This window comes from Corvus brachyrhynchos, unplaced genomic scaffold, assembly GCF_000691975.1.
Source record: "Corvus brachyrhynchos isolate BGI_N302 unplaced genomic scaffold, ASM69197v1 scaffold65, whole genome shotgun sequence".
NCBI classification, from domain to species: Eukaryota; Metazoa; Chordata; class Aves; order Passeriformes; family Corvidae; genus Corvus; species Corvus brachyrhynchos.
The window spans coordinates 2,819,309-2,827,649 of record NW_008238365.1 but is presented as its reverse complement, the minus strand read 5'-3'; the positions used below and the strand labels follow the sequence as shown (position 1 = coordinate 2,827,649).

The 8,341-nt window shown below is 51.5% G+C and overlaps 1 long non-coding RNA gene across 1 annotated transcript in view; it reads right to left on the bottom strand.

The window, feature by feature from the left end:
- The window catches only part of LOC108447125, a 45,529-nt gene extending 37,641 nt beyond the window's left edge, over nucleotides 1–7,888 (bottom strand). Inside the window, exon 1 of the long non-coding RNA XR_001862522.1 lies at nucleotides 7,087–7,888. This is a non-coding gene — a long non-coding RNA (uncharacterized LOC108447125). The remainder of the gene's footprint in view (nucleotides 1–7,086) is intronic.
- Between the last annotated feature and the right edge of the window lie 453 nt (nucleotides 7,889–8,341).

Genomic DNA, 8,341 nt, shown 5'->3' with positions numbered 1-8,341 from the left:
CAGGAATTTCTTTATGGAAAGGGTGCTCAGGCCTTGGCAGGCGGTGCTCAGAGAGGTTTGGAGTGCCAAGCCCTGCAGGTGTACAAGGAAAGCCTGGACGTGGCACTCTGTGCTCTGGGCTGGGGACAAGGAGGGGATGGTTCAGCACACCCAACACAGCTTTGTCACTGCCTTTGCCTTCGGGGTTCTCTCGGCACAGCCAAATGATCGCTGTCTGCAGGGGTAAAACCACCCTGCAGAAAAGGCTGAAGCCCCCATTAAGAGTTTATGATGTTCTTAATTACTCGCTCTGTGCTGGTGCCTCGGGAATCCCCTGCCCTTTCCATCAGGCTCAGGAATCCCATGTGCTGGGCCCTTTGCTATTCAGCCACAACACAAATGGGGTTTGCTGCCACACGGATTTGACTTTTTAGGGCAGCAGAACATGGAAGAGCTTCAGGATGTGATTTGCAGAACACTGCAAAGGTTGCTGGTGTATTTCTTCCAGGCACAGTGAGTCAAACCATTGCATGGCCACCAAACTGGGCTGAAACAAAACCAGCAGGGTCACCAGTTCCTATCTGTCCTTCTGAAGGAAAAAAGAGCAATTTCATTGTCCTGGAATGGTTGCGGGAAAAGGAAATGAGAAAGGATCATTCTACTTGTCTTCCACTGCAACTGCAGATATTGGTGCATATAAAACCACACTATGGAACAGTATCTTTCTCCTTCCCCCCTTTTTAGCAATTTTAACTTCTTATTTTTCCCCCTCTTTTCTTTCACGGCTTTTAACCTTGCCCAATTGTCCCTCTTAAATAATAATTAACTCCCTGGTTCAGCCAGGGAAGTGCTCTAAGGCTCCAGCAATTTTATTCTCTGTGTGATGCTGTGGGAGAGGATGGGAAGGAAAAATGAAATCAGGAGTTCCTCAAGAGTTGCCCCTCTAGAAAAACCATTCCATGCCTGTCCCTGGTGAAGGGATCCTGCCAGATCCCAGAGGAACCATCAGAGTGCTCAGTAATTAACAGGGAGAGACGAGAAAGAAGGAAATACATGAGCAGGCAACCCTGTTGACTGCACTCTCCAAAATGTTCTCTCCCAACAGAGCCATGTCTTGAGTCATGATTCCAAACAACAAAATGATACCTGGCCCTGGGTGACCCAGGAAAATGAGGAGTAATGAGTTGTCTCCCTCGTGCTTTGGGGCTGAACACAGCACTGAGCAATTTGGGGCTGCTCTGCAGCACGACATGGGTGGAAAAACCCAACCACGATGAGTGGGAGAGCACTTCCTTTAATCACAAACTGGACCAAACAAATTATAAATTCAATTACAGCGCCACTCGCCGACAAGGAACTCAAGACACTCAGGCTCTGAGTTCCATGAACTAACTGTAGGAGACAACAGGATTTGAGGGGAGCTGTCCTGTACCCTCGTTATAGTGAAAATGTTGAGGTCTGAAGTGAGGCAGAGTGCGCTGGGTACAGTCTGAGGCACTCACTGACAGCCAGAGAAGTAGCAAAGCGTTCACTCAGAGCATTTTCCTCCTGCAAAATTGCTCATTCAGATACCTGGGTTTTGGACAGGGGAGACCTGCTCTGCTGTAGAAGTATCTCTGTGGTTACAGCAGTATTGACAGCAAACAAAACAGCCTCACCTCCAACAGCCCGGGGGCTACAGCGTGTTCCAGGCACTGCATCCCCAGGGACGCCGGGTTCTGCCCAGCCACACGGATGCACACCCCCGGGCGAGAAAAGGCTACCTCAGGTTTGCCATGACTGAAACCGAGAGCGAACTCTGAGCTCCTGAGTTTCCCCTGGTTCCCAGCTCGCTGCCTCGAGCAGATAACCCCAGGAGCCAGGGATTATTAAATCACATCCCTCCGTCGGGTCGATATCCCGAGCTCTCTCCTCTTCCTGACCTATCCCATCATGAATAATGCACGAGCGATCGGTGGGGCAGTTCTGGCTGGAGCGTGGCCAGCCAAAGGGCTCTCTCAGCAGATCAAAAGCCAATCAAGTTCATTTCAATATTTATATTTAATCCTTCATTCTGAAACGATAAATATTTCATGCTACACCCTTACAGGAAAGCAAAGCCAAGCAAAAGCAGAGGAGACACCGGCCCAGACAGAGCGGCTCTTTCATGCTAATTCCTGTCCAGGCAGACACAGCTCCTGATGCCATTAATATTCCTCAATCAACATGGATTATTTATTTGAGTCTTTCCAGAGCCTACAAGGACAGAGGTCAGAGCCAAGGAGCACAACAGGCATGAAGGCAGGTTTGATTCCTGGAGCCTGGTTTCATTCCTGGGAGCTTTCACCAAGGTTTCCTTTTCTGGCCTGGTGCGAATATTCCGTGGCAGCATCGTAGTGCTGGCAGTGCCCAAATACCCTGACACCTCCCCATCCCACCCTGGCCTTCCTCAGAGTTATCCCAACTCACAGATCCCCTCAATACACCCCTCAAACAGGGTTTTCCCAGCAGCTCCTGCCTGTCAGAGCCCTATCAAAGGTTTGGGTATTTTGATATTTGGTATTTTTAGATCCATTTATTGCAGCAGATGAACCCCTCAGCCTTCTTTGCTGATCATCTCCCCTCACCTGTCCATTCTTCAGACACCTGAGGATGAGAGATGGGAACAAAGCCAAGTGTGGATGCACAAGGAGGCACTGTGGATGCACCGCGGGGCTGCACAGCCCCGTGGGTTTTGTTGGCAATCATACCCTGCCTACCTGGGAAGCAGTGAGGAGGAGAATCCTGGATTAAAGAGATGTAAATGAACTGAGGATGTAGGAGAAGGGACTGAGAGGTACCTCAGAGTTTTCTCAGAACCCACCTGCTGGCTTCTCTAATCATGACTTAAAGACAGCACCCAATTCCTAACCAGCAGTGTGAGGAACAAAGCCTTTTTGATGGGGATTCTGTTTTCCAGGGAGAACCATTTAATAAGTTTCACTCAGGAAGTCTCTGTTCCCAATAAAGACTTAACAAAGTTAATTAGACTAAACAGTAATTATCGTGTCTCTTCATTGTTCAATTATCTTGCTGAACTAGTGTTTCCTGATTAATTTTCTGATTAAAATGTATTAAATTGAAAAGCACTTGCAAACATGAGATGACAGGCTCTCTCCCATGCAGCAGGATTTCTGGAGGTCAGGGAGGCAGGGATGGTTGGCACCCACCCCCAAAACGGGCTGGCTCCACACCCTGCACGGCCAGGAGCCCAACTCAGAGCCTTCACCGATGTGCTCTCCAGCTTGAGATCCACCAACACGTCCCTGGTGTGTTCCTCCTCTGCATAGCTCCTGGGTGTCTCTTCCAGGCCCTCCTGTTCCCTGCACTGGCACAGAGAAGCTGTGGCTGCCCCACCCCTGGCAGTGCCCAAGGCCAGCTTGGACGGGGCTTGGAGCAACCTGGGGTAGTGGAAGGTGTCCCTGCCCATGGCAGGGGGTGGCACTGGATGGGCTTTAAGGTCTCTTCCAACCCAGTCCACTCTGGGATTCTCTGATTCCTACTTCTCCACAATTTTACCTTTCTCGGAGGTTTTTCATGCACAAGCACAGTGCACTACAAGTCCCTGTGCTTGGAGCAGCCCTGCAGCACAGGAGGGAGGTCCTGGAGCCAGGTAACCCTGTTTCCAAGCCCAGTTCCTCCCTCCCACTGGATCCTGGAGTCTGGGCTCCCTAAGCTCCCATCCGGCTGTGCCTTCCATCTGCCAAACACCACGGAGGCACCCTCTGCTCCCCCACCTCCCACCCACGACAGCAGCCAGTGCAGAGGAGGAATTCCCACAGCTGAACTCACACATGGAATCTCTCCAGCCCAGCAAACATCTTTGGGTGTGGTACTGCATCTCCTGCTGCTTTCAGCATCGTTCTGCACTTCTCCCAGGAGCTCAGCTCCCTTCTGATTGTGTTTAACACCCCAGCTTGCCTAAGGTGGCCTGACCACAGCCACCCCCTGCATCCCTCAGTCAGATTCTTCTGGTGGGATCAACAGACCTCCATGGATGACCTCATGGATCATTCCAACCTGCAGCACTTTGGTATCAAAGAGCAGAGACACCCCTGGCACTCCTGAGCCACCACAGCCTCGCTTTCCAAGGCCCTGCTTTAGTATTCACCCGTGGCAATCCAGCAGTCACCGGCATTTTGAGCAGCCCCTCACACCATTTGCATATCTTTTATAAGACAAATCAGAAAAGGGGATTAATTTTCCTTCACTTTAATATCACCTGTGGCTGGGAGGAAACAAACAAATTCATCGCCTCCTTCCCCAAATCCTTGCGATTAGGTTATTAGAGCCCCAGACTTATTATAAATTGATGAAAGGACACAGCTGAGCCCAAATCCCACAGCGGGCTCTCTTTGTCTTCCACAAGGCTGGCAATTCTTGATTAACTCCCATCCAGCACGAGGCAGGAGGGATGAGCAGCATCCCAGACATTCCGCGGTGACGAGCGCCGGCGTGGCTCCGCTCTGAGTGGAGCGCTCAGCTCCACACACGGCTGTGCAGGGAATCTGGGCTCCCAGCAGACAGCCCGGGAGCTACAAAGGAATTTTCTTCCCTTTCTGCTCACCCTCTTGGAAATTCAACACCAGCCTTGCTGCTGCTGCTGCTGCTGCTGCTGGGACAAACCCAGGCTGGGGGGCTCTGAAAGGCAGAGAGCTGCCTGTCCCTTTTGGATATCCGTCCTCACTCCTAAAAGGACTATTCCATAGTTTCAGCTCTGAGGGAGTTATTCCATGTTCTCATACACTCCAGATATGTGAATGTGGAATGGCAGCAGCAGCGTTTCAGGTTTCTCCTGCTCAGTGCCTTGTTTTGCCCTGTTTTAAGTCACACTGATAAAAGCAGAAGAGGTTCTGATAAGGAGTTAACTTTGTTTGTGATGTACGAAGTCTCCAAAGGGAGTTGCAGCTCTGCTAAGAATAAGTTTCTGTCTATGAGCTGAGAGCTCACACCTCCAGATAAGATAGAGAGAGAACCAGCATTTACAGCAGCTCTATCAAACACACTTAGGCTGAAACTGTTGTTACAAACATCTACCACTGGTTTAGACTCATTCCAGAGGCCAAGCCAAAAAAATTGAAGTCTAATAACCCAAGCAGTTTTCATTTTCTTTTTTTAATAATCATATAATCATAAGTAGTGAATCCAAGGGCTTCCTGGCTCCTGAGCTATCATTTGGCAAACAGCTCCAATTATAAACCCCAAACCTAATGACTGCGCTTTCCCCGTGTCCCTCTGTGCTCACAGGAACATTTCTCCTGCACCAGGCTGAAAGGAGACGTCCATGGGGAATTCGCTGTGAAATGCTGGATTTCAAAAGCCTGCGGCAAGTTGATTCATGTCTATTTAATTTTTCCAGGCAGTTTCACTGGAATGCTGTATATAAATCAAATACAAGGCCAGCAGCAGAGACGGACCAAGCTGTGGAAGGACTGTATGATTTTAATTAAACTACACACACAAATCAGGCAGGAGTGAAGGTGGAAGAGGAGAGAGAGAGAGAATTCTATCACTGGGGATAAGCCAATATTTTTGAGCAGGAAAACAAATAACCATTTACTGTGAAAAGTCTGATTTCAAAAGCAGCGTTTTGTCATTGTGCTGATTTTCATAATCAATTTAAATCTGGAAGAAACCAGGCTTGAGCACAGCAAACAAAGAGCCTGAACGGAAGTTAATTAGACTGTATCAGCTCAGCCTTCTCATCCTTTACTTACTGTCAAGCTTTATGGGCTCCAGCAGGCACTTCACTGCCAATCCTGCTTTGGAGACAGCAGAGCCAGCTCTGCTGGGGCTACAAGGCCATCATCTCCTGCAGTGTCCTGTGCAAAATCCCACAATCCCAGACTGGGTCAGGCTGGATGGACCACAGAGGCTCATCTAGTGCCACCTCCCTGCTCCAGTACGGCCATCCCAGAGCACAGGGCACAGGACTGAGTCCAGAGGGCTCTGGAATATCCCAGTGAGGAGACTCCAGCCCCTCTCTGGGCTCTGTTCAGGGCTGGGCACTGCCCAGGGCAGAAGTTCTGCCTCCTGTCCAGGTGGAGCTCCCTGGGCTCAGTCCCTGCCCGTGGCTCTGGTGCCACTGCTGGGCCCTGGGAGCAGAGCCTGGGCCCTGCTCTGACCCTCCCTGCACCCAGGGACACCCAGGGACACCCAGGGACACCCAGGGACTGAGGGCCCCTCTCAGCTGGGGCTCCTCTCGAGGCTGAGCAGCCCCAGCTCCCTCAGCCTTCCCTGGGCAGGGAGATGCTCCAGGCCTCTCATCTTTCACCCTTTGCTGGACCCGCACCAGGAGCTCCAGGTCTCTCCTGTCCTGAGGAACCCAGAGCTGGAAAACTGAAGATTCCTCATCAGAGAACTGATCCACCCATGGCCACCTCTGCATTTGTGGGGTGTCACACCAAAATTGGTGTCAGCCAGGCTGGCAAATGGGAAAATAGCAGGGAAGCCATAGAGTGGCCCTTACAGGGCAGGACTTCTGGCAAAAAGCCTCAGGACTACTTCTGTTCTTTGAGATCATGGGACTTGCACCTGAAGATTCAGTAGTTCCACAACGATTCCCATACAGGAGGAGGAGGATTCAGTATCCAGAGAGCTCTGGAAGATGCAGAAATGCGGCTCCACCATAAAGTCCTCATTAAGAAGCCTCTAAAGAGTCTGCACTGAGTTTCCCCTCTCCCTACATCCTGCAAAGCAGAAAAACAGCAGTGCTTAATAACCAATAGGCAGTGCAAGGATAAACACATGGGATAGCAGGTCCCATGATAATGGAGCCTATGAATTCCTGGGATAGATTGGCATCTCCTTCCCTATCTGCAGACCAGGGAAACACCCAAGGAACACTCCAAACCCCATCCAACAGCAGGATTGCGCTTGTCCTGTGTCCCTGCTAAGCCAGCTTACAGCAATTTCTGCCTGAAGGATTGCAGCAGCCGCTGCTGGCAGGGCCGAAACGTGCCAGGCCCTGCAGGAAAACCTCTGTCCCACGCTCTGTGTCCTCACCAGACAAGACACAACAAGTGTGAAGTGACAGCGAGCGCTGTGTCACGGCCAGAGCTCGCTCCCAGGGCTCCTCCCGTGACTCACCTGTGCCAGGGACATCGGATCCTGACCTGCCCAGCGCAGGAGCCGCAGCCCTTCCATCCTCTCCAAGCCATCCCTGAAGCAGCAGGGACCCATTAGCTCCGATTAAAGCCGCAATATCCCAAATCCCGCGAGGGTCCGTGGCGTTGAAGCCGGAGTGAATTTTGCAGGGTTTTTCTCCTCCCTTTCCCCACCTCAATCACTCTCAACTACGGGACATGAATAATACAACGATGTGTTGCCTGGTGATTGCTGTTGTGTTTTCCTTTACTAACAAAGCCAGGGAAGGCAGCAGGCCCGAAACTGCCTGGAGGAATTGGTTGTTTAAAGACGGCTACCAAGGGGCTGAGGTGCTGCAGATGCAAGGTGATCCAGAGGCTGATGGCAGCCTGTCCTCGGGATGAGTTTTTGGGAGCCCACCAGCTCTATCCCATGGCAGAACTCTCCTCCCAGCCCCAGGGCACAGCTCCCGAAGTACTGCGGCACTGGAAGGGAGCAGAGGGCTTGGCTGAACCCAGTGTGTGGAACTAACACTGCTGTGCCAGGTGCTGCACCAGCTTTTACAGCAAAAACAAACAGGGCTGTAAAAAAGGAAGAGGCTCTCAATAAAAAACAGGATATTTGGAGCTGAAGGGTTGTTTTCCTACTCCAAGTGAAACTCCCAGAAGGCTTCGAGTTGGTGATATGGACTGGAATTGTGAAGCTCTGTTAGGGGAGGGTTAGGCTGGATTTAGGGAAAGGTTCTTTCCCCAGAGGGTGCTGGGCACTGCCCAGGCTCCCCAGGGAATGGGCACAGCCCCGAGGCTGCCAGAGCTCCAGGAGCATTTGGACAGCGCTGCCAGGCACAGGGTGCCCAGCGCAGGAGCCCTGTGCAGGGCCAGGAGCTGCACTGGATGATCCCTGTGGGTCCCTCCAGCTCAGGACATTCCGTGATTCTGTGATTATCTTCCAGGACAGGGTTGCTCCTGTAAGAGAGAAAAGCTCATCCAGCTTTTTTTTCCTGCAGGTTGGCATTTTTAAAAGAACACTGGACAAGTTCCCACCCACTCTCTGAAAGCCCCTTGGAGTCCTGTCCCGTGGACACACAGAGGCCCAGAAAATGCAAGTTCCATTCAGAACCCAGGGCAGGGGCGTTTCTGGAGCAAATTCTCCCTTGGGGTGAGTGCTGTGCTGCCTGAAAGCAGCAGCTCCAGCCCAGCTGCTCGAGCCCTGCAGCTGAGGTGATCAGCAAGAAAATGGGCCTGGGCTCCATCCCTGG